The sequence below is a fragment of the Loxodonta africana genome, chromosome 8 (genome assembly GCF_030014295.1).
Source record: "Loxodonta africana isolate mLoxAfr1 chromosome 8, mLoxAfr1.hap2, whole genome shotgun sequence".
Classification (NCBI taxonomy): domain Eukaryota; kingdom Metazoa; phylum Chordata; class Mammalia; order Proboscidea; family Elephantidae; genus Loxodonta; species Loxodonta africana.
The window spans coordinates 85,574,354-85,598,835 of NC_087349.1; the positions used below are offsets into that span (position 1 = coordinate 85,574,354).

Sequence of the window (24,482 nt, forward strand, 5' to 3'; positions counted from 1 at the left end):
AGAATTCAGAAATAAATCCTTACCTTTATGGTCAATTGATTTTCAACAATGCTGTCAAGGCAATTCAATAGGGAAAAAATATATTTTCAACAATGGTGAGGGGAAAAATGGATCTCTACATGCAGAAGACTGAAACTAGACCCCTAGCTCACACCATATATGAAAATTAATTCAAGATGGATCAAAGACCTAAAAGCATAAAACTCTTAGAAAAAAAGATAGAGGTAAATCTTTGCAACCTTGAGTTAGGCAGTACAAGTAATAAAGTATAAGTACTAAAATTTCATCAAAATTTAAAACTTCTGTGCATCAAATAACAGTATCAGGAAAGTAAAAAGACAACCCAAGAAATGGGAGAAAATAATTTGCAAATCATATATCAGATAAGGATCTAGCATCCAGAATACATAAAAACACGCACAACTCAACAATAAAAAAACAAAAAGCCAATTTAAAAATAAGCAGATCTGAAGTGCATTTTTCCAAAGAAGAGATACAAATGGTTAATAAGTTCAACATAAGTAATCATTAGGGAAATCTAAATCAAAACTGCAATGAGATAGCACTTCACAACCACTAGAATGGCTATAACCAAAAAGATGGACAACAACAAGTGTTGGAAAGAATATGGAGAAATTAGAACCCTCATACATTGCTGTTGGGCGTGTAAAGTGGCACAGTCCCTTTAGAAAACGGTCTAGAGATTTCTCAAAAAGTTAAAAATAGAGTTACCATATGTCTTAGTCATCTAGTGCTGCTATAACAGAAATACCACAAGTGGATGGCTTTAACAAACAGAAGTTTATTCTCTCTCAGTCTAGTAGTCTAGAAGTCCAAGTTTTCTCTTTATCTTTGGTTTTGGCAAGTTTGATTATGTTTTGGTGACTTTCTTTTGGGATCTACCTCGTGTGGGGTTCAATGAGCTCCTTGGATAGGTATCTTCTCAACTTTCATGACATCAGGGAAGTTTTCTGCCAACAAATCTTCAACAATTCTCTGTATTTTCTGTTATCCTTTCCCTGTTCTGATACTCCAGTCACTCACAGATTATTCCTCTTGATAGAGTCCCACATAATTCTTAGGGTTTTTTCATTTTTTTTAATTCTTTTATCTGATTTTTCCTCATATAAGTTAATGTCAAGTGCTTTCTCTTCAATCTCACTAATTCAGACTTTAATTGCCTCAGTTCTGCTCCTATGACTTTCTATTGAGTTGTCTAATTCTGAGATTTTATTGTTAATCTTTTGGATTTCAGTTTGCTGTCTCTCTATGGACTCTTATGGCCTGTTAAATTTGTCCTTATGCTCCTGTATAGCCTTCTTAAGTTCCTCTATTGCTTCGTCTGTGTGTTCCTTGGTTTGTTCTGCATTTTGCCTGATCTCCTTCCTGATCTCTTGAAGAGCTCTGTATATTAATCTTTTGAATTCTACCTCTGGTAATTCCAAGAAATTATCTTCATCTTGATTGTTTGTTTTGGGCGCTTGCTGAAGCTGTCAGGGTCTGCCTCTTTATGTGATTTCATATTGACTGTTGTCTCTGAGCCATCAATAAGTTATTATATTTATTTATTTTTTGTTTGCTTACTGTGTTCTAGCTCCTTGTTTTGTTTTGATATGCCCAAAATAGGCTGGTTGTGTGAGCTAGTTTGATTACTGGTGCCGTTGAAGTTCTCATGACCTGTCACCAGGTGGTTAGAGCTGTTACTAGGTACGTGAGCCCAGGAGTACATTTACTTTTCTGGTATGGATTCAGCTCAGGTGTCCAGGCAGTCGGTCACCAAGTGTGTGGTGCACACTCTCACCTACAGTCTTAGATGGGCAGGAGTGATTGAAGTAGGTTCAGGTATCTGGCCACAGTAAGGGGTCATGGGCTGAGCAAGGCAGAGGGCTGACAGCTGCCCCGGGAGTGTCTGGGAGGAATGCATGTCCCTGTTCCCTAGATCGCACAGGTGGATGGGTTTTGCAGATGGTCTATGGGCACCCAATGCTATTGGCTGTAAGGACTGGGAGGTACCATTTATTCTTCGGCCCCTGTCGCAGGTGTCTAGGTGGCATGGGTGGAGCCATCAGTCCTCAGGCCCCTGAAGTGGGTAGGTGATGACCCTGCTGAATGGGCAGAGCAGTGTCAAATGTCACGAATCTGCCACTCCACGTTACAGCTGATACAGTTGAAAATAGCCTTCAGGTATATATTCTGTTGTACTGTGCTAATGAGGGTCTACCCTGTTAAAATGGGCCCACACAGGTCTATGCACGAGTGAAAAACATTCAAAGTCTGTGGACCCCTATGCCTGTGCCTAGGCAAAGGGGCTGTGCCTACCCTGGGTTCTCGGCTTAGTGGAGCTGACAGATTGTTTTTTCCTCTTTGTTAATTTGTTTCCTCTCCAAAGCTGGGAGAATGGTTCAGAGCTTGCAACGGGTCCTACTTCTGGCCCAGGGAACATGGCAATTGCTGAAGCCAGCCCCAGACCCAGTGCAGAGTGGGGTGGGGACAGGTAAATGGGAGAGAGTTTCTTCCCAAAGGAGGCATTTTTTGATCTGTGCAGCAGATTAGACGCATGTACTTATGCCAATTGAGTATCACTTTTCACTGGTTCTGGAGGCTAGAGGAGACTCTCCACTGCTTGGCCTCTCCTGATGGGGAAAATGCATCCCAAGCACCACTGCTTGCTTCACTGAATGCACCAGCTGATCCAGCCTGCATGGTGCCAGTTCCTGCCAGGTCAGGTCTGGCAACTCCTCGCTGCTTCTGAACCGTCCTTCCCTCCCCTGCCACTCAGTTCGATTCCTCAACTTTGCCTTTGATGTTCAGGGCCCTTATATAGTCATATATAATAGATTCACTTGTTTTTTCAGGTCTTTGTTGTAAGAGGGACCACAGGAAGCGTCTGACGACTCCAGTGTCTTGGCCCCACCTCTCTAGACAAAAGCTTGTACACAAATGTTCACTGTATCAATATTCATAATAGTCTATAAGTAGAAACAACCACAATGTTCATCAACTGATGAATGAAGTACGAATACAAGCTACAATATTGGAGGTGGCCCCACAGATGGGGATATGAGGTTTCTTTTTAGGGTGATAAAAATGTTCTGGAATTAGACAATGATGATGGCTGCACAATTTTGTGAATATACTAAAAATCACTGAATTGAATACTTTAAAAGAATGAAGTTTATGGTATGTGTAGTCTCTTTCAATAACCTTCCCCCAAAAAAAGATTTTTTTTTTTCTATGAAATAGAATCAGATATGTGGTATTTAGGATTTAGTCTTAAGATTCAACAGGGAATTATTCTGTGATCTGAAACAGATAACAGAAGTCCAATAGGAAAGTTTGAAAACCTCACATGACTACTTTAAAATAACATGCTCAATTGAAAAGAAATGAACAAATGATATCAACATAAGAGTCTATGATTTGGGACCAATTCACATAACATGTTGCCATAAAGTAGATTCTGAACTCATAGCGACCCCATAGAACAGAGGAGAACTGCCCCATAGGGTTTCCAAGGAGAAGCTGGTGGATTCAAACTGCCGACCTTTTCGTTAGCAGCCAAGCTCTTAACCACTATACCACCAGGGCTCCAGTTCACATAAAGCCTTCTGAATTTATTTATATGCTCTAGTAAAATCATGGAAAGAATGAATTAGCAAAAGTCAAGGGTCAACGTCAACTTCAACATGTGGAAACACATGTACAAATGGTGACAAGTCCTGTGAACCCTGGCTGTCACATTACTCATCCTAGAACTCACAAACACATCATGGAAACTCCCCCTCACTTGAGAGGTTATTGAGAATCATATCCAGAAAGTGAAACGCGGGGTCCTCCAAGATCTCAAAGGCTTTCTTCTACTATATTCTAGTAGGCAGCTCCAGTTTAGACGACATTAGAAGGACCCCGGTGGTCATGGCCCCCAGACCTTCTGTTGGCCTAGGACAGGAACCATTCCTGAAGCCAGCTCTTCAGATATGGATTGGACTGCACAACGGGTTGGAGAGGGATGCTGGTGAGGAGTGAGCTTCTTGGATCAGGTGGACACTTGAGACTACGTTGGTATCTCCTGCCTGGAGGGGAGATGAGAGGGTGGAGGGGTTAGAAGCTGGTGAAATGGACACGAAAAGAGAGAGTCGAGGGAGAGAGCAGGCTGTCTCATTAGGGGGAGAGTAATTGGGAGTATGTAGCAAGGTGTTGACTTGATTTGTAAACTTTCAATTAAAGCACAGTAAAAAATATGGGAAAAAAATGACCTTCAATCTCTGAAACAGCTGGTTGATCTTTGATTGACAAGCTTGCTTTACATTTAGCATTGGCACAGACCCATATTAAAAAAAAAAAAAGGCCACCTACTATCGCTCTAATTCTCAGAAATAGGTTAAAATAGAAACCATGTAGGTTAAAATAGAAACACATATGTGCATACACATTCACAAAAACCAATCCATCACTAGGCAAAAGAATGGCACAAGTTAATGAAAAGCCTGAATTCCATCGTCTACAGTCAAAAGGGCTAGCTAGAGCAAGCACAGATAATCCCAACTTTCAGGAGGCTGTGTTCCAAAAGGTCAAGGGTAAATCAGCTGTTTGACACACAAGCACATATCTTCATAGAAATCTGTTGCCTTGTGGTCATGTACCCAGCCCTGCCCAGAAAGGCCCATGCACTTCTTTTAGGGGAGAAATATCTTTCAAGCTTCAACTCCAGAACAGATCAGATGCGGCAGCACCTGGCTGCAAAGAGCACACTCTTTGGTCCCATCATCCCCTGGTGTCCTTAGCTAGTGGACAAATGTAGGGCCTAGCCCACATTGGGAACCCTGGTGGCACAGTGGTAAAGAGAGCGGCTGCTAACCCAAAGGTCGGCAGTCCCAATCCACCAGCCGCTCCTTGGAAACCCTATGGGTCTGTTTCTACTGTGTCCTATAGAGTCGCTATGAGTTGGAATTGACTCAACAGCAATAGGTTTGGTTTTGGTTTGGTTCACGTTGGGAATCCACCCCACTTCCAGTCAGACATAAGAATCCTTCATAAGGGAGTTCTAAGCCTGGGAGGGAGCCCTGGTGGCGCAGTGGTTAAGCACTTGACCACTAACCAAAAGGTCGACAGTTCAAATCCACCAGCTGCTCTGCAGGAGAAAGATATGGCAGTCTGCTTCCATGAAGATTACAGCCTAGGAAACCCTATGAGGCAGTTCTACTCTGTCCTATAGGGTTACTATGAGTCAGAACCAACTCCAGGGCAACAGGTTTTTGTTTCTTAAAGCCTAGGAGGGCCTGTGGTGTTTCATTACCCTCCCAAGTTCTAATTTCACTCAATTCCTGCTTATCTGGAAATTAAAACAAAAGAGTTCATATTGTGGGGTTTTAAAGAACTTTCTGTTAAGTACAAAATTCACAGAGAAAGTCAAATCTCTGGATTTTTAAAAATATATATTTCGTAGGGAAGACACATGAATTGGGAAAAGACAGTGACTTTTGGTAACTTCTCAATATCCCCTGTGGTCAATACAACTTCTGCTTTTTCACCATCATATGTCCTGCACCCAGCACACAGGCTCGCACTTAGCAGGCACCTCAAAAAAATATTTGTGGAACCTTCTTTAACTTTTAATATCTTTAGTATTACGGATGTAATTTTTAAAATACACTTTTTTTGAGTAGTTTCTGGCTTACAGTAAAATTGCACACAATTTTTGCACAGAGGTTCCCATATACTCCCCGTCCCCCTGCACACTGTTTCTCCTATTAGAACATCTTACATTAGTGTGGTACATTCATTACAACTGATGAACCAATATTGATATATTCTTTTTAACTGGAAACCCTGGTGGCATAGTGGTTAAGAGCTATGACTGCTAATCAAAAGGTTGGCAGTTTGAATTCACCAGGCGTTCTTTGGAAACCATGGGGCAGTTCTACTCTAATATCCACAGTTTATATCATGGGTCATTTTTTGTGTTGTACAGTTCTATAGGTTTTTTTTTAATAGACTTTCTTTTTTTAGAGTAGTTTTAAGTTTACAGAAAAATTGTGCAGAAAGTACAGAGAAGTCCCATTTATCCCCTCCCTCCCCCCGCCCCAAATATTGTTTCTTCTGTTATTAACCTTACATTCCTGTGGTACAGTCATTACAACTGATAAACCAATATTGATTCGTTATTATTAAAGTCCACAGTTTACTTGTGGGTTCACTCTCAGTGTTGACACACCCTGTGGGTTTTGACAAACACATTATGTCATGTGTCCGACATTATAGCATCATGCAGAATAGTTTCACTGCCCTAAAAAGGCCCTCTGCTCCACCTATTCATCTTTCCCCCTCTCCCTGAGACTCAGGCAACCACTGATCTTTTTACTATCTCTGTAGTTTTGCCTTTTCCAGAATGTCGTATAGATGGAATCATACAGTATGTAGCTTTTTTTCAGACTGGCTTCTTTCACGTAGCAATATGCACTTAGGTTTGTATTTCTTTTTTAAATCCTGTAGAGACGGCCAGACCGGCCTGGCCTCAGGTGAAGGTATCATGTGAAAAATAGCAAGTAGATGGTTTAAAAATGGTAATAACTCACCACAAATGCTGTACTGTCTGGATGGTGATACGAGAAGCTCCCCACTGAGAGCAGTGAGGCGGAGAGCACAAACTTTGGATTCAGAAAGGCAGGCTTGAGCTTGCCAGCAGTGTGACCTTGAGCAAATTTGCCTCTTTGTACCTCAGTGTCCTCACCCAGGGAATTGTCTAGCTGGGTGACCGCAGTGGGAGGGGTATTAAGTTTTCAGTGGATACCTCAGTGCTTTTAGAATATGGTTCCAGAAACATGTATTGCTCATTAAACAATTAAAGAAAGAAAATGTTTTGTGTAATTCATCACTGCAGTAAGCCCCAGTGGAGAGTCTCTGTGCTCTTGATTACGATGAGGATGGTATGGTGGGATCTGGGGGGTTGTAAAAGAACCTCACATAGTGCTTGACATGTGGGAAGTGTGGACTGTGTCACGTCAGACCACCTTCCTTAGCCTTCCTTGCCCAGTGCCTTGCCCCCTCTCCTGGCTCTCTTCTGACATTCATTCAGCTGCTAGCTCTGCCTCGTTCCTGGTCTGACCTCATTCTAGCATGACTACCTGGTTCTGACTCACAGCTTTGCTCTCAACCCTGCTTTGTGCTCCAAATTGCCAGCCCTACTTCAGGTTTTCAGGTCAAGGATCTCTGTCCCCCATGCACAATCTACCACTGCCCACCTTCTCATTGATCCAGAGCCTCTTGGGTCAAAGTGATGGGTCACCCTCCTCACAGAAAACCACATGGTTAATTTTAAATACAAAGCAAGCTTACTGCCTTAGGGTCAATGCAGAAAAAAAGAAGGTTTGAGTCACAGTTTTGGGAGCAGAAATTTAAAAAGAAAAAACCAATATAATAAAATATGACCATTAGAGGCACTGTGTAGTATAAGCCCCCTACCACACGTACAGTCTCAGAGATGGAACCAATTAAGCAAATACCTCCTCACTTGAGCAACACAGCAAATCTAATCCTGGAAGGTATTTTCCATCAATTGTGATAGATGATCTATCAAGAGAAGGTCTTCACTAATCTGACTTCTTTCTCTAACAGGTCCACAAAAGAACACAGGCCATACTTGCTGCATTATCCCTGCAAAGCAGAGCAGAGCCCAGCATGAGTGGGACAGTCATGATGACACCCAGTCTTCTCAGTGGCACCTACAACTGTGTCTTCTCTTCTCAGCCCCCTTCTCCAAGAACTGTCCTCTCCCACTCCCAGGGTGGGCTCAGCATTCAAGTCTGCACCCTGCTTCTTCCTGGCCATTGGAATGACATCAAACCAAGGGCACCCACTGTACTGACCAAGCTGAGGCTATCAGATTCTCTTTGCTGAATTTGGAACCTAGACACAGGGATCTAAACCAGCCCTGTGGACCGCTGGGGGTAACTATTTTTAACCACGTGCAGGAAGAAGCAGAGAGGAGAAACATTCAGGTCTAAGGACGGCAGGGCAGAGAGAGAGAGACAGAAATGTAGAGTGAGACACACACAGACAGAAGGACAAACAGACAAAACATGCATTCAGTAGAACAGAGTCAGAGGCAGACAAAGTAACAGACTCACAAAGAGAGACAAACAGGACGGAGAGACCCTGGGGTAGACAATGGGGTGGGCGGAAGGGAGGCCCTAACAGAGTTCCTGCCATGTTGGAGGCTCTCCCAAGTTCCAGCTGTGCTTCCTGCTTCCTGCTCTGGAGCTCTGTGAGCTACCCTGCATCGTTCCAACAAAATCCTCTCTTACTTGATCCAGTTCCCGGCAGTATGTTTCATCTATGAAATTTGAAAAATAATTGTAAACATCAATACACAATGAGAAGGAAGGTCCCTGCATAGCACGAACAGTTCATGCTTAGCTATCAACCAAAAGTGTGGTAGTTCAAACCCACCCAGCAGCACTGCAGAATAAAGGCCTGTTGATCTACTTCCATGAAGATGACAGCCAAGAAAACCTTATGGAGCAGTTCTACTCTGTAATGCGTGCAGTTGCCATGAATCGGAATTGACTCCACAATGAGCCTGATTTTAGCGAGACGAAGGGTTGTCAATTTTGATACCTACAATGCTGACAGCAGTACAAATAGGAAAAAATCTTTTGGAAACTGTCTTGGTCATCTAGTGCTCCTATAACAGAAATACCACAAGTGGATGGCTTCAACAAACAGAAGTTTATTCTCCTGCAGTCTCGTAGACTAGAAGTCCATATTCAGGATGTCAGCTCCAAGGGAAGGCTTTCTCTGTCGGTTCTGGAGGAAGGTCCTTCTCATCAAACTTCCCCTGGACTAGGAGCTTCTCCGCATAGGAACCCCGGCTCCAAAGAACGTGCTCGGCTCCTGGCGCTGCTTTCTTGGTGGTATGAGGTCCCCTGTCTCTCTGCTCGCTTCTCTCTTTTATGTCTCAAAAAAGATTGGCTTAAAGCACTATCTACTCTTGTAGATCTCATCAGTATAACTGCCCCTAATCCATGTCATTAACATCATAGTGATAGGATTTACAACACATAGGGGAATCACATCAGATGGCAAAATGATAACCAATCATACAATACTGGGAATCATGACCTAGTCAAATTGACAGATATTTTGGGGAGACACAATTCAATCCATGACAGAAACCTACTTAAAATCTATCAAAAGATTATAAATATTCTTCCCCTTTTACTCAACATTTGTAATAGGGAAAAAACAGATAAGACCTCAATGTCCCAACACAGTAGAAAAGTTAAACAAATTAAGACCAGAATATACTATTTCACTGTGTGCCTTTAAAGATACTTACGAAGTATTTATTATAAACTGTACATGTTCAGAGAAAATGCTAAATATAAAGTGCACAGAACTATGTAAAAACGTATGTTGAAAATAAAGATCACGAGGAAATAAGATAACAAGGGTTACATTTAGATGGTAAATCAAAGGGTTTTCTCCCCTTTTTCTTACTAACTTTCTATAGTTTCAACATTTTTATAATGAGAATATTTTTTCAAAATGGCATATTTGCTTAAAATTTTAAAAAAGGAAGGGAAAAAGTAGTGAGAATCTATCCCCCTTTATACTGCTGTACCAGTTTTTCTGAAGTTGTGACTGTCCTATTACTACAGCAGTCATCCAGTTAAGCTTCTTCCCAATATCATCATGCTAACACTTATTTCGTAATGACTTCCTGAGTGCCTACCCACCTTTTTTCAGGCTGGTTTTAACAGGTGCTTTGATCCTTGATGGACAACTTATTACTTTCTGAGGAGGTCAATTCCATTTTAAAGTATTTTAGTTATGCCAATTATCTACAGTTTAATCATATCCTCAGGCATATATGACTGGCTCACCAATCTTCAAGTAGTCAGAGGCTGGCTGGCCTCCAATAAGATCCCCTTCCTCCAGGGATATTTAGACCAATAGCTGTGCTGCCTATGGTTCTGTCCAGAAATCAGATCTGTCCTGGCAGGTTTTATTGTTTGTTTTCCTTTCTTTAGGGATAATGCAAATCAACTATTAAAAAAAAAAAAATAGCTATTATTACTGCCCTCTCTGTCCTTTTTTTTTTTTTTTGGTCATTTCTATTTTTTTTTTTTAGAGCAGTTTTAGGTTTACAGAAAAATTGTACAGAAAGTACAGAGAGTTCCTGTCTACTCACTCCCCACCGCACATTGTTTCCTCCTAGCAATGTCTTGCATTCCTGTGGTACATTCGATACACCTGATATACCAATACTGATACATTATTATTAACAAAAGCCCATAGTTTACAGGAAGGTTCAGTCCTATGGGTTTGGACAAATGTTTAATGCTATGTGTCCAGCATTACACTATCATACAGAATAGTTACACTGCCCTAAAAAGGCCCTGTGCCCCACCTATTTATTCATCCCCCCCCTCCCCCCGAAGCCCAGCAACCACTGATCTTTTCACTGGCTCTGCAGTTTTGCCTTTTCCAGAATGGCATTCAGTTGGAATCACATAATATGCAGATTTTTTTGGACTGGTTTCTTTCACTTAGCAGTATGCATTTAAGGTTTCTTGTCTTTTTGTTGTTTGCTAGCTCATTTCTTTTCATCACTGAGCAATACCCCATTGTATGGATGCATCATACTTTGTTTATTCATTCCCCTATCGAAGGACATCTTGGTTGCTTCCAGTTTTTCATTTCTTTTTTAAGTGCGTATGTGTGTCTATGCAAACGACACAAGGGTGGAGGCATAGCCATTTACTGTTTGTGTATCTGTCTTCTGGTCCTTATAGCATAAGAGCACCATGAAACTATATATACAGCTAATATTCAAAAAACGTTATTAATGATTGCTAAATGACATGACTGTGGAGTTAAATTGGTTGCTGTTGAGTTGATTCCGACTCATAGCAGCCCTACAGGACAAAGTAGAACTGCCCCATAGGGTTTCCAAGGAGCAGCCGGTGGATTCAAGCTGCCGATCTTTTGATTAGCAGCCTGATCTCTTAACCACTACACCACCAGGGCTCCAACGACCATGGAGTTAGGTGCTTTAAGTACCATGTACGTGAGCACTGTGTTGGATTAAAAGGAGACAACAGCTGAGACAGAAATCATGCTAGCAGACTCTTCATTGATCTGTAGTTAAAATAGCAAACTCTATCCCCCACCAAACCAAAATCAAACCAATTGCCATTGAGTCAATTCCAACTCATAGCAACTGTATAGGACAGAGTAAAACTACCCTGTAGGGTTCCCAAGGCTGTAATCTTTACAGAGGTAGACTGCCACATCTTTTTCCTGTGGAGCGGCTAGTGGGTTTGAACTGCCAACCTTTCAGTTAACAGCCAAACACTCAACCACTGTGCCACCAGGGCTCCAAACTCCCCCTAAAAAACCCATTGCCATCAAGTCAATTTTGACTCATAGAGACCCTACAGGATAGAGTAGAACTGCCCCATAGGGTTTCTAAGGAGAACCTGATGGATTCAAATCGCCGACCCTTTGGTTAGCACCCATAGCTCTTAACCACTATACCACCAGGGTTTCCAATCTCCCCCCAGCTGTCCCTTTTCCAGTGTAAAGCCTAGATGTATGTATAGGTGGAGGGTGGTAAGCCTCCTGGGCAGAGGCCAGCATGCCTGTCTGACTGTTATTTGTCATCTGAGCATTAGAATGCACGGGATGATGCTGATCTATGACAATATGTGGCTAGATGTCTTTTCAAGAATAGAAGAAACGTCCTAATTCCAGTCCAAATACTAAAAGACCCAAGACAGTTGCCACATCTTTCCTTGGTGGCCCTCTAATAATAAAAACTTTCTTCCTTCTAAATAGCCACTGAGCAGGCCCGCTTACAGCCAAAAAGCACTGCAATGTCTCAAATAAAGTCTAAAAAGGATAGCTTTCACTCCAAGTTAAACTCCTAAGGAAGGAACTCTCCGCTGCCAGGGCATTCCCCTGGATCTCAGGACTAAAAAGACATTTGGCAGGTTTTTTTTTTATTCATTTACTGGACCATTTCACTGCTTTTCTATATCACTGTTAGTAGCAAACAATAGCACGGGGTTCTATATGTCAAGAGGAGAAAAGCTGGAACACAGGTGGGTTCTACTACGTTTAAACCAGGCTTTCTCCATTACAGGTTTATGTCATAGTTAAGAAAGCTGGCTGGCTCGACATGTATAATTCTACAGCTATCATTTTACCCATATTTGTGATGTAGAAAGATTGAGTAGAATAGCTGTTTTTTTTTTTGTTTGTTTGTTTCCACAGACCACGATTAAGACAGGATATCACACCTGGACTTAGATAAAAAGCATATTTGGCTTCATTAAAATTCTCTTTCTATAGCTATCAAGTGAAATCTTATCAGACCTCATTTTTACATTGCTGTATTAAAGAGACAGACACAATTACTAGGTGGGCTCCTGTAACAGGGCTTGGTAACCTATTACTTCTCCTATTACCCTTTAGGTGCTCTGACTGAGGAAACGACAATGACTCATTTGTACCTACAGAAGCGGTGTTTTTAAGTTGAACACTATTTTATAAAAAACTCTCTAGTTTTCTGTTTTAAGATATCAGGTCATGTTCAACATTCTCATTACCTACAACTAATAAGGAATATGACTGCAAGTCAAAATCATCCATGGATTTTTTTTTTTTTTCTTTTATCTACATTCAGACTTTCTGGAGTCATGGAGGCTGCATGAACCCCTGAAACTGTTGCCCTGAGACGATCTTTAAATCTTAAACCAAAAATATCCCCTGATGTCTTCTTTAAACCAAACAATGAATGTTCTTGTTGTTGTTAGGTGCCGTTGAGTCAGTTTTGACATATAGTGACCCCCATGAGTCAAGCTGTCCCACAGGGTTTTCTAGGCTGTAATGTTAACAGATGCAGACCACCAGGCCTTTTCCCCATAGAGCGGATGGGTGGTTTGAACCATCGACCTTTTGGTTAGCAGCCAAACACCTAACTGTTGAGCCACCAAACAAATAGCTTATTTAGTAAAGAATGTTTGCCTTGAACATTGTGTCCTTTTGAAGAACTATCTATATGGGATCGAATTAACAATAGCAACTCGAAAGGTCAGATAGGAAGTTTAGGGGGCAGGGAAGTTCACGACAATGAAGAAAGAACAATTTGGAAAAGGAAGGCAAGAACGGTTGTACAACTTGAAGAATCTAATCAATATCACTGAACTGTACACATAGAAATTGTTGAATTGGTGTATGTTTTGCTGGGTATACGTTCAACAACAATAAATAAATTTTTTTTTTTAATGCCCAAATCCTCTTCTGGAAGATTCTAATTCAGCAGTCCTGGCATCCAGGTATGAACTTTTAAAAAAAGCCTTCCAGATGATTGGGATGCACAGCCAGGATTAAGTCCTCAATTCACCCAGGTCAATTTCAGTGTCCAGCGATACCAGTCCACTTGCAGTTTCCCACAAACCGTCTCTGAATCTCTGCAGCGGCCCTCCTTACCCCGCTGTGGGTGTGGTAGAGTAGCCATCCTCCTGGTTGCAGCTCATTCAAGGTCTTTGTCCACTCTTCCCTAACATTCCCCAATTGGCACACACCAGGCAGCCCAGGTACATACCTTATTCCAACAACTATATTTATCACAATAAAATATTTGTTTGCATATCTGCCTCCCTCCTGAATTATATGCTCCTTGAAGAAAGACACTGTTCTTTTTTATCTTTATATTCTGCTGTTAGCAAAATGCTTGTCATGACATGTACTCAATACATTTTTGATGAATGAACTAATAAATACACCTACGTGAAAGCAATGTATCTGACACTGTCACAAAGAACACTACTGCTGGCATTACTTTGTTTTGGCTGAGCAAAAGAAAACCTGAATGAACATAATCACTCATTTTTATTCAACTAGATTCTTCAGAGCGAGCCTTAGGTTCCAACAGTCGCTTAACGACCCTCGAGCATGCTATGAGAGCAAGCTCTTGAGGATCTCTGACTCGGAAGCAATGCTGCTTTCATCTTATGTCTAGAATTTATTTCAAGGAGACTCACATGCCTTCAATTCTAGTCCTAGATATTGCTGAAAGGAAACTGAAGAAAGAAGTTGGCAGGGGAATTGGCAAGATGAAGACATACTGTATGTGCTGTTTAGTGTTTTCTGAATAGCATTTTTCTAAGCTACAGGCTTACAGGATTTAAAATGTGACTCAGTACACCAACTGTGATGCCAACCTTTTGACTTTTAGATTTTCTAGCAGAGAATATGGCTATAAATTCAAGCTACTCAGTCTACAAATCCTCTCAACTTCCTTCTAGAAAATAGAAAAGCACTTGGCATTTCTTGGGGTATTATGTTATTTGCATATATAGTTATGCTAGTAAAATTTTGGTAACTAAAGGAGAATTAATAACTGAAGCTCTAAATGGTTCCCACAATTACTGCTTAAGTTGGCAAAATATCTTTGGGCACAGAAAAACCTCACTCATAGGAATATGTATGGGCAGATTGTTCAATTTTTTTGTTTTGTTCTGCTTTGTTTTCTCTGAGTGATACACTTGCATGTGGTTACATCTGTCTCAGGCAAGTGGCCAGTTACAGAAGAACCTCAATTTTTTTTTTTTTTTAATTGTACTTTGGATGAAGTTTTACAGAACAAACTAGTTTCTCATCAAACAGTACATACATTGTTGTACGACATTGGTTAAGAACCCCACAACATGACAACACTCTCCCTTCTCAACCCTCGGTTCCCTATTACCAGCTTTCGTGTTCCCTCCAACTTTCCAGTCCCCAGCCCCAGGCCGGTGTGCCCCTTTAGTCTTGTTTTGTTCCCTGGGCCAGTTCAATCTTTGGCTGAAGGGTGAACCTCAGAAGTGGCCTCATTACTGAGCTGAAAGGGTGTCTGGGGGCCATACTCTCAGGGTTTCTGCAGTCTCTGTCAAGCCAGCAAGTCTGGTCTTTCTTTTTTAGTTAGAATTTTGTTCTACATTTTTCTCCAGCTCTGTTCGGGGCCCTCTATCGTGATCCCTGTCAGAGCAGTCAGTGGTGGTAGCTGGGCACCATCTAGTTGTACTGGACTCAGTCTGGTGGAGGCTGTGGTAGATGTGGTCCATTAGTCCTTTGGACAAATCTTTCCCTTATATCTTTAGTTTTCTTCAGAACCTCAGTTTTGAGAAAGAACATGGGACCAGAGGAAATTCAATGGCACAGTAGAAATATTTTGTGCTTTGACCTATGGGTTGAACTGCGTTTTGGTGTTCAATACCTCACCTTCTCTTGATCCTATAGCTTTTTTTCTTTTTTTTTTAATCAACTTGATTGAGGTATAACTTACATACAATAAAATGTAACCCTTTGAGAGTATAGTCTGGTAAGTCTGAACCAAAGTGCACCTATATGAGCACCACCTCAATCAAAATATAGAACTTTTCCCTCACTCAAAAGTTCCCTCCTGTCTTTCTGCAGTCCTCCCACCCTCGCCCCATGCAATCAATGATCTGATTTCTATCACTATTGATTAGTTTTGCCTGTTCTAGGACTTGATGTAAATGGAGCCGTGTAGTATATACTCTTTTTGTACGTGGCTCCATCCTCTCAACAAATTTTTAAATTTCAGCCAGGTTTTTGCTCAAATCGATGACTCGTTCCTTTTTATTGCTGAAGAGTATTCCATTGTATATATTCACCAGGTGATGAATATTTGAGCTGTTCCCATTTTTCTGTTGTTATAGTAAAGCTGCTATAGGTCTTTCTCATGAGTGAACACCTAGAAGTAGAATCGCTGGGCCCTGGAAAAGTGTGTTAACATAATAAATAATTGCCAAACTGCCCTCCCAAAGTGGCTATACCTTTTTATACTGCCACCAGCCAAGTCTGACAGGTCCAGTAGCTCCACAGCCCAGCCAACACTTCATATTGTCCGTCTTTTAAATTTTAGCCACTCTGGTAGTGTATAGGTGTCCCTCATTGTGGTTTAATTTGCAAGGTCTGAAATTTGTTTCTTTCAACCTTCAGCCTTTTCCTTTTTCTACAGAACACAGGCAATATGGTATAATGAAAAATCACTGGTTTAGGACTCTGAAGTCTTAAATTTTATCATTGACTTTATCTCTAAATAGCTGTGTAATTCTGTAAAGACCACCTATTCTGACCCCATTTCTTATCTGTAAAATAGTTTAACCAAATGAGCCTTAAATTCTCCCTTGTTCTAAATAAAAGGAACACAAATGAGTTTAATCAAAAGCAACACAGTATTACTATCATAATACCACCCGCTGATGTCAGTCAACTTGACCCAGACCCTATGTGTGTCAGAGTAGAACTGTGCTCTATAGGGTTTTTAATGGCTGATTTTTCAGAAGTAGATCACCAGGCCTTTCTTTCAAGGCACTTCTGAGTGAACTCAAACCTCCAACCTTCCAGTAGCAGCCAAGTATGTTAACCATTGGAGCCACTCAGCGACTCAGCTTTATTTTTGCATAGTGTCCCGCAGTTTTCAAAGAACAGGCACATGTATCTCACTTGATACCAAAAGAATAATTTTCTCCAAAACACCACACATTTTTAAAAATAACAAAAACAAAAACTCATCAAGAAAAAGCAACGCTCCCTCTTTTGACTAGCATTTCCAAAGCTAGCCTGCCAAACCAGTGAACCTTAACTTGATGGGATACCACCATGTGGTACAGTGGATGCATTCCCTCTCACAGTCACCTGAGCCTAATTCCAAATGTACCCATTTTAAAAAAACATTTCTGATTCAAGAAACCTAAATACATAATCACCTTTAGTCATCTGTTTTGCTCTCTAAGCTTTAAAGCACATGCCATGACTCAATCAGCAAATCTTCTGCTTTCATTTGCTATTTTGCCAAATGCACGTGCAATATTTTTTTTACTATTGTTAAGTCTCATGTATCTAGTCATGTATGGAAACTAAGCAAGTTCCAAAAGTTAGTCTTCATCTCTCTGGATTCCCATAAGCAAGGCAAAGGCAAAGGAAAGGTGAGAGCAACATTACTGGTAAAGAAGAAAAACATCACACATTCTTTATGAGGAAACTTAAGGAGTTAAAAGAAAGGATAAATAGTGATCAAAGGTGAGGAAGAAGTGCATGGCAAAACACTGAAGGAAATTTGTTTTCTCATTTCCAAAGAAATATGTACTGAAAGGAAAAAAAAAAACTGCAAATAAAACATCTGATGTTCAGGGGAATGTAGGAAGGAAAAAAAAAAACTTTTTGTCTTCAATTCCTGTCTAAACAGACAAATTATATATCGCCTATTTATCCAAGATTCAGATTACACTTAACAAAAGTTCCCCATATCTTGTTCTAAAGATATCTCAAAATATGCCAGCAGAAGCAGAATAAGCCTTTTATTCCTGATAGCAAAATAGACATGGATTTCAGTGGGAGGCCTATTTCAATATGAATGGGAGAAGTTGAGTTGCAGCTAAAAAAAGATCACACGTATATATATATATATATATATATATATATATATATATATATATATATATATATATATATATATATATATATATATATATACATATATATGCATGCAGTGTACTTCCACGGGGATCTTACCTATGGGGGAAAATGCAAAATAATCTACCTGCTATCCATTTAGTGGAAACCCTGGTGGTGTAGTGGTTAAGTGCTATGGCTGCTAACCAAGAGGTCGGCAGTTTGAATCCGCCAGGCGCTTCTTGGAAACTCTATGGGGCAGTTCTACCCTGTCCTATAGGGTCGCTATGAGTCAGAATCGACTCAATGGCAGTGGGGTGGTTTATCCATTTAGTAGGCCATTGATCTTTCTTGGGTCACTAATCTCTTAAAAATGTAATGAAAGTTATGGTCCAGTCTTCCCACAAAAAATGATCATAAGGCTTTGCACAGTCCCATGAGGTCCAGTCCCCTGAAGGCCATACATGGAAACGAGGTCCACCCCCTGAAGGCCATACATGGAAGCTTTAAGTGTCTATAGACCTCAGGTTCAGATAAAAAACCTCTGATTAAATTAATCCATCAATGAGATTTCCGCTAACAATAATTCAAGTATGACCTCTATCCAAAAACAGGAAGGCAAATCTCTTCTTAAACCAAACCCCAGATACATACAGAGTCTGAAGATGATTTTTTTTTTTTTAATTCTAAAATTATTTAACATTCTCACATGAAGTCCACGTTCAGAGGCAGAAAGTGAACTGTGGGAAAACAGAATGCTCCCAGACACCCATTCTCCAGCCACTTCCTCCTCAACGTCAGGATACACTGATAGGTAGGAACAGTAACTTGAGTGGGCGATATCAGTGTCTTCTATTTCTAGAATAGGTCTGTTCTAAAAGGAGCTATTCATTGTGGGGCATGGAAGGAGGAAAGTGGATAGCTAGCAAAAAAATATATGTGAGCAGAGCGATAAAATGTGATTTAATTTGGAAACATTCAGAACTATAGCTGAAAAGGAAGAGCAATTTGGGAATGTTGCATTCTAAGGCAGGTGTCTATCTGCAGTAGGTAGAACAAAGGCTGCCAAATATATCCATGCCCTAGTCCCTGAAACCTAGGAATGTTAACTTACATGGCAAAAGAGACTTTGAAGATGTGATTAAGTTAAGGTTCTTGAAATGGGGGTATTATCCTGGATTATCCAAATGGGCCCAGTGTAACCACAAGGGTTCTTATCACAGGGAGGCAGGAGATCCAGTTAATAGAAGACGTGACAGTGGAAGCAGAGAAAGAAAAGGAGATGTGATAGGGGCCACAAGTCAAGGAACGGAAGCAATCTCGAGAAGCTGGAAAAGACAAGGAAACAAACTCTCCCCTAGAGCCTCCAGAAGAAACTCAGCCCTGCCGATACCTTGGTTTGAGATTTCTGACCTCCAGAACTGTAAGAGGATAAATTTGTATTGTTTTAAGCCACTAATTTGTGGTAACTTGTTACAGCAGCAATAGGAAACTATTACATTGTCTGTCTTTTCTTTTTTAAGGGAGAAAGAAGAGAAGCATAAATAGAGCATATGAAGAAAGTATTTCTTCAGGTGAATAACAAATATTTCTATCACCAATGCTGAGAGTGGTTCAAATGTGGCCCTGAGCCAGGAACATTTGGGGAAGCTCTTATGGATTGAATTGTGATCCCCGAAACTGTGTGTCAACTTGGCTAGGCCGTGATTCCCAGTATTATGTGGTTGTCCTCCATTTTGTGATCTGATGTAATTTTTGTATGCGCTGTAAATTCTAATCTCTTTCTGTGGTTAGTGAGGCAAGATTAGGTTATGTTAAAGAGGATTAGGGTGGGATGCAACACCCTTACTCAGCCCTGATACAATGTAAGGGGAGTTTCCCTGGGATATGGTCTGCAGCACCTTTTATCTTACAGGAGATAAAAGAAGAGGGAAGCAAGCAAAGAAAGGAGGGACCTCATGCAACCAAGAAGGAAGTGCCAGGAGTGAGGCCTGTCCTTTGGACCCAGGGTCCCTGCACTGAGAAGCTCCTAGACCAGGGGAAGATTGATGACAAGGACTTTCCCCAAGAGCTGACACAGACAGAGAGCCTTCCCTTGGAGCTGGAACACTGAATTCAGACTTCTAGCCTCCTGGACTGTGAGAGAATAAACTTTTGTTTGTTAAAGCCATACACATGTGGTACTTCTGTTACAACAGCACTAGATAGCTAAGACAGAAGTGATGTGGCATAATGGAAAAAAAAACACTAGACTGTGAGTTAGAAGCTCAGCTGCTAACCAAAACGTCAGCAGTTCAAATCCACCAGGCATTCCTTGGAAACCCTATGGGACAGTTCTACTCTGTCCTATAGGTTGCTATGAGTCAGAATCAACTTGACAGCAACAAGAGAAGTTAGAAACTCTGGGTTCTTGTTCTCTTCCACGTGCCCGCTATGTGTCATTAGCAAACACAGCTTCTTTGGGTCTCAAGGATTGATCTGAAAAATGAAATATTTAGACTAGATGAATGATAATGTCTCATTAACAAAGGCCAACAGACTTTACCTACTGACTAGTTCTAGACAGTTGTCAGTATTCCCACTGACCAGTTCTTACATGTCTTATCTTAATTAGTCCCTATAGCACCTTGTGTGGTGGGCTCAAAGAGGTGAAGTCACTTGCTCACCACCATCAGGATTTGGATGTAGGTCTGTCTGACTGGAGGCCACCTTGACATCCACTGCACTGTGCTTGTACCACCTCTCAACAGAGCAAGCAACATGGCCAAGAGTCACTTTGTGGGCCTATGGAAATGCAGAAGGTGAGAAGCACCAGGGCAAGAGAACACCCCAACACAAACCAGGGTCATGAATATTCTAGAGAAAATGAGAGAGAAAAGGGGTAAAGGCCATGCTGCCTTATATTTAAATATTTTAAATTCTGGATAGCCGAGGACGAGCTTTCTGAGATCATTTTTTTAAAACAAAAGAAGATGTTTATGACACCAAGTGGCTGCCATGGGGCAGACACCCTACTGTTCCACAAGGTAGAAGCTTGGTTACAAACCAGTGCACCTTCTTTCCTTCGTGTTCACATTCCACACTGGGTCTGGTGCTGCCGCAGCAACTCCAGTCTTCTTCACGGTTCACAGGAGGAGAATGGAAAGGCTGCTGCCCAAAATAGTTTAACAAGGCCAGCAATGATTCACAGAGTAATAACAGGCCAAGCGGGCAAACGCCTGCAGAACTGGGGCCCAGCTGAGACGGGGTTTCACTGCTCAAGGTGAAAATGGAGAATAAAGAGAAGACAGGATGCTCACTGCTGGTGTTCAAGGGGCAAAGATATTAGCACTACCTGCAAATTCTCAGTAAGCAAGTCAACTATGAGGCAATTCAGCTCAATTTATTAACACTGTTGCAGATTTAAATAAAAACAGATTTGTGAAGGTAAAAAGCAACCATACAAACACATGCCCTTCAGAATGCTTTCTTTCAAAAGACTCTTACTGAATAATTTCATGCGTATAACAATATTTTAAGTTTATCAATAGTTAAACAGAAGCAGAGCATGTGAAGGAGGAGAAAAACACCCCAAAAAGTACAGTAGTTGAGTTTCTGTTTATGGTGATGGGAAATGTGGCACCAATTATACATAATGGTTGCATAACATGATTAATGTAATTGATACCACTAAATCGTATGACTGAATAATGTTGAATTGGCAAATGTTGTGTTATGTATATTCTTAAATAATTTTTTTTAAAAAAAAACCTTTACTTGTATATAGACTTACCCACAGGAAAAGGGGAAGAAAAAAAAAAAAAAAAACCTACCCCCAAAACTATCAAGACACTGACAAGCCAGTCTAACCACCCAGGCTAAATTAACTCCACAATATAGGACATTTAGGTCATTAATGATATTTCTGTTTATACTTTTATTCCTAAAGAAAACTAGTGGTTAAGCAAAACTTTAACCTTGTTTTATAGAAGAAAGAAAATGTGCTTTTCCATAATCCATAATTTACTTATGTTAAATTTTACTTCAGGCATATGCTCTCAGTTCTGATCAGAAGTCAATCTTTAAGTAGTTATGAGGAGAGAAAGTAAACAGATGTATAATTCCAGGTTAATAAGTATCTGCTTTTGTTGTCAAAATTTGGAATTTCAGCCAAATGTAGAATCAACCATGCTTGTACAGAGATATATACAAGAATTATAAATGCATTAAAAAGAAAGAGTAAAACAATAAATACTAGGATTTGTTGGCATTACATTGGTTTAGTCTATAAATAACTGCATGGACAAATGAGAAAAGCAAAATTTGAAAACAGGAAGGGACAGAATTTGATGCAGCTGATGGGAGAAGATAATCTGACCATATGTGTAATAGCTCTAAAAGGGGAATATGGGAGCAAGTTAATTTTCTCAGCTGGAGCCAAGAGTAAGAGCTTGGAAGTAATGGAAAATAAGGTCTCGTAAGAGCAGTTTTCTATGTGAAAAGTTAAATCTTACCACTTCAGTACACATCTCTTCTGAAAAACATCAATATCCCTTATCTCAATGCATTTTTATTCAAAGTTTACACAAATAAACACAGCATGCCCAACACTGATCTTATTGATGAATATAAGCCTTGTTTGCTGGATGTCTGAGAAGCAATAATCTTTTCATTATAATTATCGTGTGTCTGAGTTATAAGCTTTAATGATAAATAACCAAGTTCCTTGGATCACAGGCGCAACTGTCAAAAAAAAAAAAAAACTTTCACCAACTGCTAGAGGATAAGGTACCTGCTGTGCCTAATGGAAAACAACTCTTAATTAGCATGCACTTTATCAAAAATATATCTCTTGGCCCCTACTCCCTAAAACCAGTTGCTGTCGAGTTAATTCCAATTTATGGCGACCCCATGTGTGTCAGAGTAGAACCGTGATCCATACAGTTTTCAAAGGCTGGCTTTCAGAAGTATATCACCAGACCTTCCTTCTAGGATGCCTCTGGGTTACCAGCTAAGCACTGTTAACTGTTTGCACCACCCAGGAATTCCTCTAACCACTATGGGAGTAGTGTAAAACATGTTATTGTTTCAAGAAGCCTATGCCCAGGCAGGTCTTCTCAAAATCAGATTAGAAATCAGGATGAACAAAACGAGGAAAACAGCATAACTGTTCAGATGGGTTTACCCTTTGAATAAAGATGATAATACTGGGCTGGTTATGCAGCTTATCTTTGAACGAATCTTTTCTAGAAATATTTAACCTTTGAGAAACAACGACCTGGATCTGAATTACTCCACACTTTTATTTACATCTTTTATTCCTTGGGGCAGGAACTAAAATTTTGGCAATAGGCAGATGGAAAAGCCAGAGATTACACTTTTGGGAGACTTAATTAACCCTATAGCACAGGTTTGTCTCATTTCATATAATACATGATTCCTCTTAAAAACTGTATGTAGCCATTGACTGTTTTTGTTTTAACAAGATACCTTTTGAGAAATAAGTACAAGGTTGCTCATCATAAAGTTCTTCAAACTGGAAAAAACTGGAAAATATTTAAATGAATAGAGGATTGGTCAAGTAATTTATGGTATATTGATGTAATGACATAAAACATTCATTGAAAATGACGAAATAGACATGAGAAAGCTTTTTTAACACTTAAAAAAAATAATTATAGACTCACAGGAAGTTGTAAAAAAGTAGTTGTGAAAGGTCCCCTTCATCCAGCTCCCCACAATGGTAACACATAGTAAAAAAACAGTAAATTAACATTGGCACAATACAATTAACTAAAGCTTACTTGGATTTCAGAAACCCTGGTGGCTTAGTGGTTAAGAGTTCGGATGCTAACTAAAAGGTTGGCAGTTCAAATCCACCAAGTGCTCCTTGGAAATACTATGGGGCAGTTATACCCTGTCCATTAGGATCACTATGAGTCGGAATTGACTAGACGGCAATGGGTTTACTTGGATTTCACCAGTTTTTATGTGCACTCGTTTTCTCTGTATGTGTTATACATAGTGCTATGAAATTTTATCACATGTATATGATACATGTAACTAGCACCACAACCAAGATACAGAACTGTTCCCTCGTCACAAATTACAAGTGATCCCTTTGTAGTACCATAAATGTTCTGTATCTTGATCTGGGTGATGGTTACACAGGTTATACATTTATAAAAATTCATTGAGCTGTATACTTAAGATTTGTACAGTTTAGAGCATAAGTCATGCCTTAATTTAAGAAGAATGATGATGAAGCTCTGACATGAACATATGTTCATGATACACCGGGTTAAAGAAAGCTACAAAACAGTATTTACAGCATGATTTCATTTTTTATATAACTATGTCTCTATGTACCCAAGGAAAAAAAATTTTTAATCAAAATTTAATTTTCTTCTAAAGTATTTACTTTACATTTTTATATTTATTTTGCAGTGACACAGAATTACTTTAATAATAATAAAAAAAAAAAAAGCAGAGAAAAAAACAACAAAAAAAGGCATGTGTATATTCTGGAGAAGGAAATCTCTTTTATCGCCATCTAATTTATTCCTAGATTTCTCCTGGTTGAAAAGTTAGCTTTAATAGCACCAGCACAATTCTTTCTATTACTCCCCTAAAACACTTCTATCAACTTTATAATGAAGTATTCTTAAGCAACTGGTTCTAGCAAAAGTTGAACTTGAAAAGGCCTTCCCATGAATCTTAGTGTGTTAGAGTATGTTTGAGACTGTGAATACAGATTGTATTTAGTTCCTCTCACAATCTAGTTCCTCTTCTAACAGTTCCTCTCACAATTTACAAAAGAGACTAACTATCAGCTACATTCTGTCAAAAAAAGCTTTTTTGAGCTCGGGCCACATACTAAAGTTATACAACAGGGCTCCCGGGACCTTGATAGATCCTGCCCTTAACAAGGTCAAAACTGCAACACCATCGGCCAAGTTCTTACACCACCAATGATAATAAAGTTCTGGAAGTAAACAGAGGAGTAGACAACCAGTTCTGTCTGGGAGTGGGAA

The 24,482-nt window shown here is 40.1% G+C and overlaps 1 protein-coding gene across 13 annotated transcripts in view; it reads right to left on the minus strand.

The window, feature by feature from the left end:
- Positions 1 to 24,482, minus strand: part of OSBPL3 (oxysterol binding protein like 3) — a 224,403-nt gene that overhangs the window by 136,032 nt on the left and 63,889 nt on the right. For 2 of the 13 annotated variants that reach the window (XM_064290093.1, XM_064290089.1), the window contains exon 1: positions 904 to 3,922. The exons of 7 other annotated variants lie outside the window; for them this stretch is intronic. The gene's annotated coding sequence lies outside the window, so the exon portion shown is untranslated. 4 more of the 13 variants (XM_023544339.2, XM_064290088.1, XM_064290091.1 and 1 more) reach the window with 3 other exon arrangements.